Source organism: Mixophyes fleayi, chromosome 3 (genome assembly GCF_038048845.1).
Source record: "Mixophyes fleayi isolate aMixFle1 chromosome 3, aMixFle1.hap1, whole genome shotgun sequence".
NCBI lineage: Eukaryota > Metazoa > Chordata > Amphibia > Anura > Limnodynastidae > Mixophyes > Mixophyes fleayi.
The window spans coordinates 237,945,924-237,965,482 of record NC_134404.1 but is presented as its reverse complement, the minus strand read 5'-3'; the positions used below and the strand labels follow the sequence as shown (position 1 = coordinate 237,965,482).

Here is a 19,559-nt window from a genome sequence, read left to right as displayed (position 1 = left end):
GTAACAAAGGCTCTAGATAAGGCATCAGCTTTTTTGTTCTTGGCAGCTGGTTTGAAGGTAATTATTAATTCAAAACGGGAAAAGAAAAGAGACCATCTTGCTTGACGAGGGTTCAAGCATTGGGCAGACTGGAGATATGACAAGTTCTTATGATCTGTGAAGATCGTCACCGGATGGCGAGCTCCCTCCAACAAGTATCTCCATTCCTCTAATGCGGCTTTGATAGCCAGTAATTCCTTGTCTCCGATGGTATAATTCCTCTCTGCGGGTAGGAGACCCCGAGAATAGAAGGCACAAGGGTGGAATTTTTGCTGTTCCGAGCGTTGGGAGAGAATAGCTCCTAAGCCCACATTAGAGGCATCTACTTCTAGGAAAAAAGGGAGTGTTACATCAGGCTGACGAAGGATTGGAGCCGAAGAGAAGGACTCTTTTAATGTTTGAAAGGCTTGAATAGCCTCAGTAGACCATTGCTTAGGATTAGCCCCTTTTCGAGTCAGGGCCACAATAGGAGATGCAATGGAAGAAAAGTCTTGAATGAAGCGTCTATAGTAATTGGCAAAACCTAAAAAACGCTGGATGGCACGAAGAGTAGTTGGCTGGGGCCAATGTAGTACAGCATTTACTTTGTCAGGATCCATCTTCAGACCAACTCCGGAAACAATATACCCCAAGAATGGAATCTGGGGTAATTCAAATGAACATTTTTCTAATTTACAGAACAATGAATTTTTCCGTAGCCTGGAGAGGACTTCTGCCACATGTTGGTGGTGGGAAGGCAGGTCCTGTGAAAAAATCAATATGTCGTCCAGGTAGACGACGACACATACATATAATAAGTCCCGAAAAATCTCATTGATGAAGCCTTGAAAAACAGCGGGGGCATTACATAGCCCGAAAGGCATTACCAGATATTCGTAATGCCCGTCTCTGGTGTTAAACGCTGTCTTCCATTCGTCACCGGAACGGATTCTGATTAAATTGTAGGCACCACGAAGATCCAACTTAGTAAAAATACGGGCTCCCTTGATGCGGTCAAATAGCTCAGTGATCAACGGAATGGGATACCGATTCTTGATAGTAATGGCATTGAGTCCACGAAAATCTATACAAGGGCGTAATGATCCATCCTTCTTTTTGACAAAGAAGAACCCAGCTCCAGCGGGCGAGGTGGAAGGTCGAATGAACCCACGCTGGAGGTTCTCCCGTATATATTCAGATGTAGCTTGAGTTTCAGGTAACGAGAGTGGATAGACCCGGCCCCTGGGAGGAGTCTTGCCAGGAAGAAGATCAATCGGACAATCCCAAGAACGATGAGGAGGAAGACGTTCAGACTGAGCTTTATCAAAAACATCGGTAAATGAAGCATATTGAGGAGGGAGTCCCGGTGAAATAGCTGAGATGGAAGCTTGCTGTACCTTGAGAGGAATGACTTGGGAAAGGCAATGATGGTGACATTCAGGCCCCCAAGACGTGACTTGAGGGGTGCGCCAGTCAATCTGGGGAGAGTGACACTGAAGCCATGGAAGGCCTAGGACAATCGGACTTGTCGTAACAGGAAGAATTAAAAACGATATCTCTTCATGATGCAGAGCACCAATCTGAAGGGTTACTGGAGACGTACTCTGGGTGATGAGACCGTTGATGAGACGTGATCCATCGATAGCCGTCACAGTAATGGGAGTTTTTAAGGTAGTCATTGGTAGAGACCATTGATTAACTAATGATTTGGAAATAAAATTTCCTGCTGCTCCGGAATCAATCAATGCCTGTGACTCAAAGCTTTTGGTAGCAAAGGAAACAGTCACATCAAAAGCGCAGACTTTAGATTTCATAGACGATGGAGAGGACTCCAGGGACCCTAACTTCACCTCTCCAGAACTAGTTAGGGCCTGGCATTTCCCGATCTCTTAGGGCAGGAGCTGAGGACATGAGTGGAATCAGCACAATAGATACAGAGTCTATTCTTGACTCTTCGTTTCCTCTCTTCAGAAGATAACTTGGAACGTCCTATCTCCATGGGAATCACAGCAGGTGACACTGGACGAAATAGAGGGTTAGAGCGAAAAGGTGCTTTAGCAGAAGTCGTTTTCTCAGCCTCTCTTTCACGAAATCTCATATCAACACGATGGCATAGAGAGATCAAATCTTCAAGTGACGAAGGAAGCTCTTGGGTAGTCAGTGCATCTTTAATTTTATCGGAAAGCCCCTGCCAGAAGGCGGCAACTAGGGCTTCAGTGTTCCACTGAAGTTCAGAGGCTAAGATCCTAAATTGAATGACGTACTGGCCTACAGTATGAGATCCTTGTCGCAGACGGAGGATGCTGGAAGCAGCGGAGGTCACACGACCTGGTTCATCGAACACACTTCGGAATGTAGAAATGAATTTGGCACTATCTTGTAATATTGGATCGTTCCTCTCCCACAGAGGGGAGGCCCAAGCCAGGGCTTGTCCTGAAAACAAAGAGATAAGATAGGCCACTCTGGAACGATGGGTAGAAAAATTTTGAGGTTGGAGCTCAAAATGGACTGAACATTGGTTAAGGAAACCCCTACAAGTTTTGGGGTCTCCATCGTACTTTGACGGAGTAGGCAGGTGAAGCGTGGAAGCTATAGACACCTGGGATGGCAATGGGGAAACAGAGGAAAGCACAGGAGCCTCAGTAGTAGCTGTCACAGTCTGTCCAGATGTTCCTTGGGAGGTTAATGACTGATAACACTGAAGTAACAGCTGTTGGCGGGCATCCTGTTGCTCCACACGGCTAACCAGATGTTGCAGCATCTCTTTGGCGGTAGGTTCCACATCTGGGTCTGTCATGGCCTGATCTTACTGTCACGGGCACTAGGAGTCTTTACCCAGGGATCACCAGATGGTAGGCTTGCCAGAGCAATGTAGATGGTAATAGGGTACTCTGGTAGCTGGGTGATCACGGAACATGAAATGATGGCCGATGAGATGCTCAGGAAAGTCTATGACTAGCAACACTGGTAATAATGAGGTAATGATACACAAGGAACTGTATGGACAAGGACACGTGAAGGTAGTCAGTGGTCTGCGATAGCAAGTTGTACCACTGCTATAGTGAGGAGGAATGTCCAACAGAAGCAAGGAGGTGATGAGTGTCAGCGGTCTGCGGGTAGCAAGTTGTACCGCTGTCTGAGTGAAGGAATGGAATCCAGGTGGAAGTATCCAGGTAGTCAGTGGTCTGCGGTAGCAAGTTGTACCACTGCTATGAGAGAGGATAATGGAACAGATGATACCGGAAACAGGGATCAGTGGTCTGACATCAGCAAGTTGTACCACTGAATATATATGTGAGGAGGTGCACGGGGGAAGACTGCAACACAGGATATACACAGGCACCTTATACACGATCCACAGTAATATGCACAATATAGATATATATATATAAATGACTGATCAGGTCTGCAATCTAGAAAGTCTCTTGAAGTAGTCCAGCACAATGATAACACAGTCAATGATGGCAATAGACTCAGCGGATAGCAGACTCCAGAGAGAACCAAACACAGTCCAGCAAGATATGCAATACACAGCACAGTCAATGAGAAGTATGCATACCGTGGTTCAGCAGTAGCAGTCAGATGGGATTGCAGCGGTACCTGAGCGGCTGGAGGCCGACTGGATAGTAAGTCCCTGGATAGGTGAAGCAGCGGTCTAGCAGGTGCAGCGCACAGGTGAGTAGACCAACAGGGACACGAATCCAGAGGAGTCAGCAACACGTGGAACTGGACTCATAGGGGACCCAGGAGAATGGAGATGATCCAGCAGAGGGTAGTAGATGAGATACAAATCCAATGCTGACAGGAGGGTAGAGACCAGTGGAACACGTGAAGGCGTGGAGAGCGGATCAGCAGGAGATGGACGATAACGTTGACCACCGCGGCAGGACTCAGCGGCACACGGAGGTAACCAGTAGCAACCACAGGAACCAACAGCGATGGGAAACAGGAGTGCAGCGCAGGGCAGGAGCTGTGATCACGAAGTGTAGCAGATGGTAATGAAAGCGGCAGTCTCGAGGAAGTCACAGCAACGATGAGATGAGACTATGGTGCACAGAGGCGGCGGATAGTAATCAGCTGGCAGTCACGATGTTGAACACAGGCGAGATGCAAGCAGGAGACTGTAGTGCACAGAGGCAGCGGATAGTAGTCAGCTGGCAGTCACGATGTTGAACACAGGCGAGTTGCAAGCAGGAGACTGTAGTGCACAGAGGCAGCGGATAGTAGTCAGCTGGCAGTCACGATGTTGAACACAGGCGAGTTGCAAGCAGGAGACTGTAGTGCACGGAGGCAGCGGATAGAAGTCAGCTGGCAGTCACGATGTTGAACACAGGCGAGTTGCAAGCAGGAGACTGTAGTGCACGGAGGCAGCGGATAGAAATCAGCAAACAGACTTGATGAGAAGCAGGTGAGTGAGGTAGAAGCTGGAGTGCACGGAGGCAGCGGATAGCGATGAGCAAACAGTCATGATGATACAGTTGATGGTAGAAGTGGAATGGAAGCACAGTAGTAGAAGTGGTTTGGAAACCACAGGAATCAGCAGCGCTGAATACACGAGTAATACAGGAACACCTTCAGAGACTCATGAGGAATGAGACTCCAAGATCAGGCAACGTGGTGTTGACCACAGGTGCTTAATATAGGGAGGTTGCCTGATCTGCCAATTGAGTTAAAGGGACATACACTGAAGTATAGGAAAGGGCTGCGCATGCGCAGACCCTCAGGATGGAGGACGGCCACGGTTCCTAAATGTCCGGGAAGAGGCACTCACGGTCCGGTGAGTGACAGTACCCCCCCTTTTAAAGGTGGGCACAGAACGCCTGGAACCGGGCTTGTCCGGATTTTTGGAGTAGAACTTCTTCAAAAGGGCAGGAGCATTAAGATCTTCAGCTTTGATCCAAGAGCGCTCCTCAGGACCAAAGCCCCTCCAATGAACGAGGAAACGGAGGACTCCTCGCGAAATTTTTGCGTCTAGTACCTCAGTAATCTCAAAATCCTCCTCCTGATGAACTTGAACTGGCTGCGGAGCTGAGGGAGGATTTGAGAAACGGTTGATAATAAGAGGTTTGAGTAAAGACACATGGAAGGCATTAAAAATTCGAAGATTCTTAGGAAGAAGAAGTTTCACACATACTGGATTGATAACTTGAATGATCCTATATGGACCAATAAAACGAGGGGCGAATTTCATGGATGGAACCTTCAAACGAATATTTTTTGTGGATAACCAGACACGATCTCCAATTTTTAGTGGTGGAATAGCCCGCCTCTTCTTATCAGCGAAAGATTTGTATTTGACAGATGTCTTCTTTAAACAGGTTCTGACCTGAGACCAGATATTTTTAAAGGTCTGACAAACAGTTTCCACCGCAGGGACTTGGGTGGGCGGGAGGGCAGGAAATTCCGGAAAAGACGGATGGTGACCGTAGACCACAAAGAATGGAGTTTTGGATGATGACTCATGGTACATGTTGTTATGGGCGAACTCAGCCCAAGGGAGTAACTCTACCCAGTTGTCTTGATTGGCTGATGAAAATATCCTTATAAAAGTCTCAAGATCTTGATTGACACGTTCGGTTTGTCCATTGGATTGTGGATGGTAAGAAGATGAGCGTGCTAATCGTATGCCCAAGGTTTTACAAAGGGCTCGCCAGAATCTGGACACGAATTGTACTCCTCTATCAGACACAATCTCAGATGGACATCCATGGATACGGAAGATCTCTTTAATGAAATGTTCAGCCAGGATAGACGAGGAAGGCAAACCAGACAGAGGGATGAAATGAGCCATCTTCGAAAATCTGTCCACTACCACCCAAATAGTGTTATGGTTCTTACTAGGTGGTAAGTCAGTAACGAAATCCATACTAATATGGGTCCATGGTTTGGACGGAATGGGTAGTGGTCGCAGCAACCCTGCTGGGGTTCTGCGGGAGGATTTGAATTGCGAACATAATTCACAGGAAGCAATGAACTCTTTGACGTCTCTCCTCATTGAAGGCCACCAGTAACTTCGAGAGAGGATCTCAAAAGTCTTGTGTTCACCGGCGTGTCCAGAAAAACGAGAGGCATGGAACCACGAAAGGATTTTCCTCCTTAGAGTAGGAGGCATGAGGGTCTTCCCAAATGGTAGCGTTTTGGTGGATGAAGCAGCCAGTGAGATACATTTGGGATCTAGAATGGTATGGTTGGAAACCTCTTCTATATCAGAGGACGTAACAAAGGCTCTAGATAAGGCATCAGCTTTTTTGTTCTTGGCAGCTGGTTTGAAGGTAATTATTAATTCAAAACGGGAAAAGAAAAGAGACCATCTTGCTTGACGAGGGTTCAAGCATTGGGCAGACTGGAGATATGACAAGTTCTTATGATCCGTGAAGATCGTCACCGGATGGCGAGCTCCCTCCAACAAGTATCTCCATTCCTCTAATGCGGCTTTGATAGCCAGTAATTCCTTGTCTCCGATGGTATAATTCCTCTCTGCGGGTAGGAGACCCCGAGAATAGAAGGCACAAGGGTGGAATTTTTGCTGTTCCGAGCGTTGGGAGAGAATAGCTCCTAAGCCCACATTAGAGGCATCTACTTCTAGGAAAAAAGGGAGTGTTACATCAGGCTGACGAAGGATTGGAGCCGAAGAGAAGGACTCTTTTAATGTTTGAAAGGCTTGAATAGCCTCAGTAGACCATTGCTTAGGATTAGCCCCTTTTCGAGTCAGGGCCACAATAGGAGATGCAATGGAAGAAAAGTCTTGAATGAAGCGTCTATAGTAATTGGCAAAACCTAAAAAACGCTGGATGGCACGAAGAGTAGTTGGCTGGGGCCAATGTAGTACAGCATTTACTTTGTCAGGATCCATCTTCAGACCAACTCCGGAAACAATATACCCCAAGAATGGAATCTGGGGTAATTCAAATGAACATTTTTCTAATTTACAGAACAATGAATTTTTCCGTAGCCTGGAGAGGACTTCTGCCACATGTTGGTGGTGGGAAGGCAGGTCCTGTGAAAAAATCAATATGTCGTCCAGGTAGACGACGACACATACATATAATAAGTCCCGAAAAATCTCATTGATGAAGCCTTGAAAAACAGCGGGGGCATTACATAGCCCGAAAGGCATTACCAGATATTCGTAATGCCCGTCTCTGGTGTTAAACGCTGTCTTCCATTCGTCACCGGAACGGATTCTGATTAAATTGTAGGCACCACGAAGATCCAACTTAGTAAAAATACGGGCTCCCTTGATGCGGTCAAATAGCTCAGTGATCAACGGAATGGGATACCGATTCTTGATAGTAATGGCATTGAGTCCACGAAAATCTATACAAGGGCGTAATGATCCATCCTTCTTTTTGACAAAGAAGAACCCAGCTCCAGCGGGCGAGGTGGAAGGTCGAATGAACCCACGCTGGAGGTTCTCCCGTATATATTCAGATGTAGCTTGAGTTTCAGGTAACGAGAGTGGATAGACCCGGCCCCTGGGAGGAGTCTTGCCAGGAAGAAGATCAATCGGACAATCCCAAGAACGATGAGGAGGAAGACGTTCAGACTGAGCTTTATCAAAAACATCGGTAAATGAAGCATATTGAGGAGGGAGTCCCGGTGAAATAGCTGAGATGGAAGCTTGCTGTACCTTGAGAGGAATGACTTGGGAAAGGCAATGATGGTGACATTCAGGCCCCCAAGACGTGACTTGAGGGGTGCGCCAGTCAATCTGGGGAGAGTGACACTGAAGCCATGGAAGGCCTAGGACAATCGGACTTGTCGTAACAGGAAGAATTAAAAACGATATCTCTTCATGATGCAGAGCACCAATCTGAAGGGTTACTGGAGACGTACTCTGGGTGATGAGACCGTTGATGAGACGTGATCCATCGATAGCCGTCACAGTAATGGGAGTTTTTAAGGTAGTCATTGGTAGAGACCATTGATTAACTAATGATTTGGAAATAAAATTTCCTGCTGCTCCGGAATCAATCAATGCCTGTGACTCAAAGCTTTTGGTAGCAAAGGAAACAGTCACATCAAAAGCGCAGACTTTAGATTTCATAGACGATGGAGAGGACTCCAGGGACCCTAACTTCACCTCTCCAGAACTAGTTAGGGCCTGGCATTTCCCGATCTCTTAGGGCAGGAGCTGAGGACATGAGTGGAATCAGCACAATAGATACAGAGTCTATTCTTGACTCTTCGTTTCCTCTCTTCAGAAGATAACTTGGAACGTCCTATCTCCATGGGAATCACAGCAGGTGACACTGGACGAAATAGAGGGTTAGAGCGAAAAGGTGCTTTAGCAGAAGTCGTTTTCTCAGCCTCTCTTTCACGAAATCTCATATCAACACGATGGCATAGAGAGATCAAATCTTCAAGTGACGAAGGAAGCTCTTGGGTAGTCAGTGCATCTTTAATTTTATCGGAAAGCCCCTGCCAGAAGGCGGCAACTAGGGCTTCAGTGTTCCACTGAAGTTCAGAGGCTAAGATCCTAAATTGAATGACGTACTGGCCTACAGTATGAGATCCTTGTCGCAGACGGAGGATGCTGGAAGCAGCGGAGGTCACACGACCTGGTTCATCGAACACACTTCGGAATGTAGAAATGAATTTGGCACTATCTTGTAATATTGGATCGTTCCTCTCCCACAGAGGGGAGGCCCAAGCCAGGGCTTGTCCTGAAAACAAAGAGATAAGATAGGCCACTCTGGAACGATGGGTAGAAAAATTTTGAGGTTGGAGCTCAAAATGGACTGAACATTGGTTAAGGAAACCCCTACAAGTTTTGGGGTCTCCATCGTACTTTGACGGAGTAGGCAGGTGAAGCGTGGAAGCTATAGACACCTGGGATGGCAATGGGGAAACAGAGGAAAGCACAGGAGCCTCAGTAGTAGCTGTCACAGTCTGTCCAGATGTTCCTTGGGAGGTTAATGACTGATAACACTGAAGTAACAGCTGTTGGCGGGCATCCTGTTGCTCCACACGGCTAACCAGATGTTGCAGCATCTCTTTGGCGGTAGGTTCCACATCTGGGTCTGTCATGGCCTGATCTTACTGTCACGGGCACTAGGAGTCTTTACCCAGGGATCACCAGATGGTAGGCTTGCCAGAGCAATGTAGATGGTAATAGGGTACTCTGGTAGCTGGGTGATCACGGAACATGAAATGATGGCCGATGAGATGCTCAGGAAAGTCTATGACTAGCAACACTGGTAATAATGAGGTAATGATACACAAGGAACTGTATGGACAAGGACACGTGAAGGTAGTCAGTGGTCTGCGATAGCAAGTTGTACCACTGCTATAGTGAGGAGGAATGTCCAACAGAAGCAAGGAGGTGATGAGTGTCAGCGGTCTGCGGGTAGCAAGTTGTACCGCTGTCTGAGTGAAGGAATGGAATCCAGGTGGAAGTATCCAGGTAGTCAGTGGTCTGTGGTAGCAAGTTGTACCACTGCTATGAGAGAGGATAATGGAACAGATGATACCGGAAACAGGGATCAGTGGTCTGACATCAGCAAGTTGTACCACTGAATATATATGTGAGGAGGTGCACGGGGGAAGACTGCAACACAGGATATACACAGGCACCTTATACACGATCCACAGTAATATGCACAATATAGATATATATATATATAAATGACTGATCAGGTCTGCAATCTAGAAAGTCTCTTGAAGTAGTCCAGCACAATGATAACACAGTCAATGATGGCAATAGACTCAGCGGATAGCAGACTCCAGAGAGAACCAAACACAGTCCAGCAAGATATGCAATACACAGCACAGTCAATGAGAAGTATGCATACCGTGGTTCAGCAGTAGCAGTCAGATGGGATTGCAGCGGTACCTGAGCGGCTGGAGGCCGACTGGATAGTAAGTCCCTGGATAGGTGAAGCAGCGGTCTAGCAGGTGCAGCGCACAGGTGAGTAGACCAACAGGGACACGAATCCAGAGGAGTCAGCAACACGTGGAACTGGACTCATAGGGGACCCAGGAGAATGGAGATGATCCAGCAGAGGGTAGTAGATGAGATACAAATCCAATGCTGACAGGAGGGTAGAGACCAGTGGAACACGTGAAGGCGTGGAGAGCGGATCAGCAGGAGATGGACGATAACGTTGACCACCGCGGCAGGACTCAGCGGCACACGGAGGTAACCAGTAGCAACCACAGGAACCAACAGCGATGGGAAACAGGAGTGCAGCGCAGGGCAGGAGCTGTGATCACGAAGTGTAGCAGATGGTAATGAAAGCGGCAGTCTCGAGGAAGTCACAGCAACGATGAGATGAGACTATGGTGCACAGAGGCGGCGGATAGTAATCAGCTGGCAGTCACGATGTTGAACACAGGCGAGATGCAAGCAGGAGACTGTAGTGCACAGAGGCAGCGGATAGTAGTCAGCTGGCAGTCACGATGTTGAACACAGGCGAGTTGCAAGCAGGAGACTGTAGTGCACAGAGGCAGCGGATAGTAGTCAGCTGGCAGTCACGATGTTGAACACAGGCGAGTTGCAAGCAGGAGACTGTAGTGCACAGAGGCAGCGGATAGTAGTCAGCTGGCAGTCACGATGTTGAACACAGGCGAGTTGCAAGCAGGAGACTGTAGTGCACGGAGGCAGCGGATAGAAGTCAGCTGGCAGTCACGATGTTGAACACAGGCGAGTTGCAAGCAGGAGACTGTAGTGCACGGAGGCAGCGGATAGAAATCAGCAAACAGACTTGATGAGAAGCAGGTGAGTGAGGTAGAAGCTGGAGTGCACGGAGGCAGCGGATAGCGATGAGCAAACAGTCATGATGATACAGTTGATGGTAGAAGTGGAATGGAAGCACAGTAGTAGAAGTGGTTTGGAAACCACAGGAATCAGCAGCGCTGAATACACGAGTAATACAGGAACACCTTCAGAGACTCATGAGGAATGAGACTCCAAGATCAGGCAACGTGGTGTTGACCACAGGTGCTTAATATAGGGAGGTTGCCTGATCTGCCAATTGAGTTAAAGGGACATACACTGAAGTATAGGAAAGGGCTGCGCATGCGCAGACCCTCAGGATGGAGGACGGCCACGGTTCCTAAATGTCCGGGAAGAGGCACTCACGGTCCGGTGAGTGACAATTAAGAGCTCCTGCAAGTAAACTTTTTGGATACCCTCCTTCCAAAAATCTATCTTGATATACCGCCAATTGTTCACTACATGTTGAAGGATTACTACAATTTCTCTTGATGCGGCTATATTGTGAAAACGGTATGTTTTGTCTTCCATTTTCGTAAATGGCAACTCTTGAAATGCAAATAACTGTTCGCATCCACTTCCTTTAAAATAATTTTTTGTGGTGACCCTACCATTATCTTGCATTAAAATAAGATCCAAAAATTCCACTTGTAAAGGATCAAACTTCGCTGTAAATCTTAAATTGAGGTCATTGGTATCAAGATACCTTAAAAATTCTTCCAGAGACTCAGTACCCCCTTCCCATACCATAACTATATCGTCTATATATATATTTTATAAAATTTGATATTATCTTTGAATTTCTCAGATTGATATATAGAACTTTCCTCCCATTGTCCCAAAAATAAATTAGCAAAGCTAGGGGCAAAAACAGTCCCCATAGCAGTGCCACACGTCTGCAAATAAAATTGGTCTAAAAATTTTAAATAGTTGCGAGTCAAGATAAAATCTATTAAAATACAAATGAAATCTTTATGAGCATCTGTTAGGTCATTGTCCCTATTTAGAAAATATCTAGAGGCCTCAATACCTTTTTGATGACCTATCGATGTGTAAAGGGCCTGTACATCAATAGTCACCCATAAATATTCAGGATGCCAAAGAAAATCTTTAAATAATTGGAGGACACTAGTAGTATCTTTCAAATAAGACCGTAGTTGTATAACATACTTTTGTAAAAACAAGTCCACATATTGTGAAGCCCGAGAGGTGACAGAATCTATTCTGGCCACTATCGGCCAACCCGGTGGATTCACCAAGCTTTTGTGAATCTTGGGTAAAAAATAGAATATGGTCACTACCGGATAGTTAATGATTAAAAACTGATATTCATCTCTAACAATGAGGCCATTATGTAGTGCTTCAGTGAGTATGTCTCTTAATTCTGAAACAAAGCCAGCAGTAGGGTCTCCGCTTAGTCTATGATAAGAGGATACATCATTTAAAAGGCATAGAGCTTCCCCTACATAGGCCTCTCTGTTCATAATTACTAGCCCCCCTCCCTTGTCGGCTTGTTTAATAACCAAATCATGATTGGTTTGTAATTCCTTTAAAGCCTTGGCTTCTAGTGGTTTCAAATTGTTAGGGCCAAAATTACTTTTAGGACCATGCTTACTTGAATCCATATTGCATAAATCCTCAACTACTAAAGTCTGGAACATTTCAATGAAGCTGCTTTTGAATTCCAACGGGTAATATTTTGAAGGTAATCTAAATCCTGATTTTGAAATGCCCTCATAGTTAGTCAAAACTGCCTCGTCCTTTCTTAAAAAATGCCTTTTCAACGTCCGTTTCCTGACAAATTTGTTGATGTCGATATATAATTCAAATTTGCTAGGCCTCTTAGTTGGGGCAAAGGACAAACCTTTACCCAAAACTGAGATTTCAGATTTAGTAAGTACATGTGAGGAAAGATTAAAGATGCCATGAGTCTTTAAATTCATCCCTTTTTCTAAGCCAACCTTCTTTTCTGAGGTTTTAATGCCCCCTTGTTTATCTCTTCATCTAACCATCTGCGTTTTAATGGCGAAGCTCGTCTGGTATTTTCCTGTAACTGGTAATTGGGCTTTTCCCGTGCGGCTGGGTCTGGGGATAAAAAATCCTCTATATCACTTTCAGCCCTATCTAAAACGGAAAAACGGTTCCTATATGTATTTGCATTAGTCCTAGTCTGAATGTTCCTTGGAGTAAAATTTCTCCTTCTTTGTGGAACATTTGTCCAAGATTCGGATGTTTTAGTATTCATATTTGTCTCACCATTGTTCCTATAAAGTTTACTCGGAGTCTTTTTCCAACTTTTAATTCTGTCTTTGATGTAGTCATTCCTATCTCTAGCATACTTCCTCTCTTTAATTTTAGCTACATCCAATTCCACCCTATTCACTTTTTTCATAAGTACCTGTTCGTTAACCACAAAATCTTTGTGGTCTTTGAATACACTCATATTAGTTTCTTTTTCTTGTATTATTTATATATATATATATATATATATATATATATATATCTATCTCTAGATCTATCAATGATACTTAGCAAATCCTTGTATCCTGGATCCAATTCTTTATCTGCAATGTAGGGAATGTTCCTGTAGTATAGAATCCTTTCCTGTAGCTTAGTGTTGGTTTTCTGTAGTGTACTGTATCCCTATAGAATATATATTTTCTGTAGTGTAGTATAATATATATTTTCTGTAGTGTAGGACAGCGCTCGTTGTCCAGGGGCAGGCAGAGAGAGGGCGAGGGGGAGTCCCGGGTCTGGCTTTTATAATCCAGACCTGGAAACTCCCAGCCTCTCCAGCAGCAAAGTGTGTGTGGTGATGTGTTGTGTGTCTCCAGGGGTGGTGATGTCATCACCTCTGGCGGTTCTCCCCACTGTGTACGTGCCAACTTGAGTCGGCACACACAGTGGGGTTCTGCTGTGTAACCGCGTATGCATCGTTGGCGCAGTTGCTGTCTGGCCATGCACGCGCCGATATCGGCGTGTGCACCATAGGTGCACGGGTCGCACATGCGCAGTTGTACTATATACCTGTGTGCACACACCGCGGCTCCCTCTTCACACAAACCATTTTTGATTTAATTAAAAAAAACACTATTCAAATATAGCACAATGTCGGCTGCCATTTGTAAGCAGTCACTGAAGAATGGGTTTTTGTGTACTGAAAGCTTGAAATATTAATGACGTAATTAACTATTAAATTTATTACTCAGTGTTTTGGTGAACATAACATTTTGATTCTCTGTTTATCTTAAAAGTTATTCCAATCTGTTTTATTCACTAAAGTTTACAATTGTACATGGTAATTGTGATTCCTTACTCTTATGAATTTTTATTAACATACATACATATGAGGAGAAGCTTGGTTAAATCTGGAGAATACCTAATCCATGTATGAAATTGATTGGGAACCAACACATAGCAGCTCTGCATATGTTCAGTGTCATCCCATCCGTAGACTCGGTGAAATTGTGTTGCTTGTAGACCAATGACAATAAAAGGCAATATCCTTCCTTAGTTCACCAGGCAAATAACCAAGAATTCAACAAAACATCATATCCATGAGTTTCCTTCTTTTAATCATAAAGAGGTTTGCAAAACATGTTATCTAAAAGAAACATTACAAAAGTTCTTTTTATACGAGTGTCAATGGTGTTTAAAAGGTAGCTCCACGTTACCCTTTAACATTGATGTATAACTTCATTCATGTTCAACCATTGATCGAATTTCGTTTAAAATCTTTACTGTTGCTTTTGATGATTTCCTGCTGGAAATAATACTAGATGCTTTTTCTTATTATGTGCTTCTGTCTTGTTTATTTAGGTGTGTATGTTCTGGGGCTTACAGATGAAAAGTATTTCCTGCAGTTCTCCTTACCACTTGTTCTGCTGGCTGAAGACTGGTTAAAGAACAGCACAATAGAAGCAGAGTTGTGTAGAGGACAATAATGGACAGCTGAGAGCTGCAAGAAAATGTCTGACGTCTGTTTACTGGATAAAATGGACAGCTATATGTACTGTATCTATACAATTTGTTTTGCATATTGCCATCGCTGCACCTGACATATATATATATATATATATATATATATATATATATATATATATATATATATATATATATATAATTTCATTCAATATTACAGTATAACCTGTGGTGTAGGAGTTGATTTTAAGAGCATGGTCTCCATCAGTAACGTATTCTAATGTTTTGCACTAATTCTGTTTTTTCTGACCTTTGCTCTGATTAATTAGAACCACAATTATTTTTGTGTGCACCGATACCATCTTACATCAAAGAGTTTTATTTACCTAACTTTGCAAAGATCATACAAGTTCTGTAATGTATTTGGTGCTTCATTCACTAACAGGCCATTTGTAAAGTAGACTTCAGTGGTGTAATTAAGAGGGAACCATAAATAGTTATCTGCATCAAATGTCCCTATAAACTGTTTTGTTATGCCAGTTACAGTATCATGAACACTGTCCTCATGTTGTATTTAAGCATTGTTAGACGGTTAAGGACCATATGTCACACGTTCATTTATGGATGTGTCTATGAATGCTGCAGCCGTATCTGTTCATGACAAAACATTATTAGTGTTCTAAAATGTTTCGGAGATTTACCTATGGGACAGTATTCCTATAAATAAAAAAATTCCGTTACCTACACATTTCAGTCACCTGTTTAAAGATCAACAAGTGATGCAGCTTTGCAAATGTGAACTTCACATCAAAGTATTAACCTTTGTTTTTTATGTCTGTTAGACCTCTGTGTTTTTTATCACTATTCTGTATTTTACCTCTAGGACCATCCGTGTTTTGTTTTATTTTTTAAATGCGCCTTTAGAAACACATTTTATTTGTGGCAAATGCATAAAGAAAACTGCCTTAGTCCTGTGGTAACATTGTGTCCATAGTGTTGAAATCTCAGTGTTTGCTTGTCAGTATTTGTGATAAGACATTTTATTGAAGGGCAAATTAACTTTAACGAGCATCTTTTGGGCTCCTCCTTAATAGCATGGTGCAATGTGAACAAATATGCCTTGTCCTGTACAGGCCAAGCAGATTTTAGCTTTTATTTTCTCAACTATGCTAGGAAAATGAAAGTTCTAATCTGTTTGCTTAAAATGCGTTACAGTGCATATGTGCACATGGACGATGTTATTAACTAAACAGCAGTGTGTTGCATTTGTCTTGCCATATTCCAGAATAACCACTAAAGCATCAACCAATGGCTGATGTTCAGTACGGATATATACCAAGTATAGTCCATATGCCCAGTAATTTTTCTCTTCATCATTGGCCTCTGTTGTCCATCAATACACTTTATTGAAAAAAATAACACATCTTACTGGGAACATGGTCTAAGCACAGTTCACAGCGCTTAATCATGTGGCTAGTATTTTCAAAATGGTTAAGAATTTGAGAACATGATACCCCATAATTGTTCACTCAAGCGTGGAAATACTTATAAGCAGGCATCTTTGAATAACAGAATTTGGGAACCCCTGTTCATGCTTTTCCACGGATATGTACAGTGTGGGATTTAATATGTATATTGGCTAAGTGTTTACAGTCTTTAATGGATTAGTCCAGAATTGGGACCAAGGGAAAATAATTATTATAATTGTCTTTCATTACAGCATATTTTTAATGGAAGAACAATATCTTTAGACAAAACATAGGCATGCATGTACTTACCAGGATAACAGATTATATAGAGGGACTTTTAACAAAACTACTGCAAAGGAAAAAGATGGTGTTGAATATAGCAACCAATCTGATTCTAACTTTGCTGTCATTTTCCAAGCTGCTACAAAATAGAACACTTAGGTGCCTATTTAATTTGGCTGCGTTATTCTAGGAATAACGTGTCCTGCACACTATTACCTTTTAGTACGGTAATTTTAACGCTGATTTTTGCTCCCACCTCTCGAGACTGCAAGTAAAAATCTGGGTTAAAATTACCGGAATAAAGGGAATAGTACGAACGGCGCGTTAATCCTAGACTAACGTGGCCGAATTGAATCGGTCCCTTTGATTGCTATTGGCAACCACCACCTTTTTTTATTATTATTTGTAACTTTGTCATAATGCGCTATAACTTTTAAAGCAAAAGTATTATCTTAACTTAGATAAGCTATTAAATTAGGGCAAATCAAATTAGCCCTGTGTTGAAAAGATAAAAAACTGTACAACAAAAATAGCAGTGCACCCATAATTAAAAATGCACAAAGCTAAGTAGAGAATGACTGCATCTGTACAGACAGAGGAAAATAAAAATAAAAAGTTGACTGCAAAATTAAAGGATTTGTGTTTTTTATATTTGGTACATTTTTAAGCAATATCAACTTAAAGTTACATATTGTAATATTTACCTTTTCCCTCAGCCATGTATTGGAGGCAGAAAAGGAATGCGTTGGCTGCATTACGATCGCACTTAACTAGGCTTGTGTCTGGCTGAGCAATAATGGTTGTTGAGTATTTATTATAGAACTGAGCCCATGGTGTTCCATCTAAGGCCCAATACAAAATTGTGTACATTTGATCTTACTCTCTCACAGCAATAAGGGCAAGCTTTTGGTTGGATGGTGCCACGTAATTTGGGCAACAAACATGTCTGTAAAAATAGGGATCATGATTCTTTAGTTTTTGGGGGCGCATTTGCCTCTAATATTATGCAGCACAATTTTCCCTTGCTCAACAGGTATATTTTACCCATACAAATTTTGCAACACCATGCATTTTTTTTTTTTTTTTTTTTTTTTTTTTTTTTTTTTTTTTTTTTTTTTGCAGGCACGTAGAACCATGCACTGAACTGCACAATTTTGTATTCAGCCTCAGATTAGATGGCACTCTGTCCCTAGTTAAGCAACACTGATGTAATAATACTATCACATTAACAATGTTTAAGCCTCCCAACAGGTAGCAATGCTTACTTGGCTCTATTCAGGCAACAACTCTCAACTGTAATCAGAGGGGTTCATACATTAATCCTGACACTGATAATAGGACAGAATAATGCCAAAGACAAAGCTGACATATGGAACAGATGGAGTGAGAGGAGCAAAACCTTTTTTTTTCTTTCTGTTGTATCAAAACATTAATTTTATTCATGCATATGTTATGTAGATATTATGTTGCATTCCACTACATCACATTTTCATATGACTGGTGTGCTTTAAGCTGGGTTCATTCTGCAGTATTCTGAATTTGAAACCAGTCTAGACCGACAACCAAAACAATTATGCATTGTGTGCTCCTATGTGATTGATTAGACAACATTTTTATTGTGTTATTAAAAATCACTTGTGTTGTCCTAAAGTCCAGGTTACTTTTCATATTTACATTTTTGCAGGAGTCACTAACCAAAGTTAATTAAACTGTAAACTTTGATTGTCAATAACAGACTGAAATCAAGAAGACGAGCTACATGATGCTTTTACTGCTGGTTGCACTAGAACTTGTGGACTTATGTTGTGTTATACTTTGCAATGTTCATGCTGTGCGACCAGTAGTATTTTTAATGCACAAATCTTTCCCTATAACTATGTCTCTGTCTCTAGTGGTAAAAATCTTATTGCTACTTAGTCTTAAGTTTGTCAAATTTAAGCTTTTGTTTAATTTTGACTTTATGGCTTCAAACAATACCATGGTGAAATGACCGACAGGCAATTTATGCAGTTTTCAGCTACTGTAAAATGGTCTGCCTACTGGAACGTCCTAGAGAGTATAGTTTAAGAAAAAGACTCTTGCTTTGGTATTCTCAAACTTTTTGTGTTTGCTATTTTGGCATGTAGACATCACTGTAATCCTTTCCTCAATGTTAAAAGTAATGTAAAGAGTAAAACAATGTAAATTATATACATTTACAGCAGTTTAATTTAAACTAAAATCCCAATGCATTGTAAGCACGATTAAAAAATGCAGTTGTATTAGTTAACGCTACTTTCTGCATGCTGTATTTCTTCTCCAAATGGTTTTGGGGGATGTTAAAGGGCTTTACTCATGTGTTGATATTTTCATCAAATATCAACGATTGTGTCTTTTTCTGTTGTGTATGCAAAATTCCAAATGTGGTTTAAGCAGATACCTAATAAAGTAAAGCAATTGTCAAATTTAACTGACTGTATACTACACGACTACTGTGTCTTGGGTGCTGTAAAATTACTTTATTTTATTTTTTACTACATTTCTCAGAACTTTTGTATATAATTAAGAACATCTCCAAAATAACATTGTGGTTTTTAACAATTGAATCTATTTAATATGATTATAAGGTTAAATAAAATAAATTCTATTACTGGCATACATTTTCTTTTTTATATATGTGGCATATTGGGGCTTTAGTTATTTTTTACAAAGTAGAGTTTTTGGAATTTGATGCTGTGATAGTGCAAAGGTGTCTTATCCCACCAGTAACTACTTTATTTTTTATGTATGCTTTCTATTGATGCATTTTGTTATGACGCTTCCCTGCAGGTAGATATTATGGCTAGATCTAAAATCTGATACAAGTTTGCCTGTGGTGTCAAGTATATCTGGAAGCGCTTCAATCAGCTGGAGAGAATTGGCACAGACCAAGTTCTATATACAAGGAATATTATCTGATTTATTGATACAAAGATACAAGTTTTTATAGCCTACTGGATGAATGAATCCTACGTCATAAGCATACAAAGTCTATGGGAAGCGCTGCTAATGAACTTTCTCACATATTCTTGAGGTGTTTACTTTCTCCCCCTTCTAAGGACAGATGAGTCTGTTATTCTTATCTCAAGGGGAGCTGGAGGTCTATCTCCTGTGCCATGTCCAACATCAAGGGC

The 19,559-nt window shown here is 42.4% G+C and overlaps 1 protein-coding gene across 1 annotated transcript in view; it reads left to right on the top strand.

Annotated features, from left to right (window-relative positions):
• The window catches only part of RAB4A (RAB4A, member RAS oncogene family), a 57,628-nt gene extending 38,772 nt beyond the window's left edge, over positions 1-18,856 (top strand). Inside the window, exon 8 of the mRNA XM_075203312.1 lies at positions 14,555-18,856. The gene's annotated coding sequence lies outside the window, so the exon portion shown is untranslated. The remainder of the gene's footprint in view (positions 1-14,554) is intronic.
• Positions 18,857-19,559: the final 703 nt, after the last annotated feature.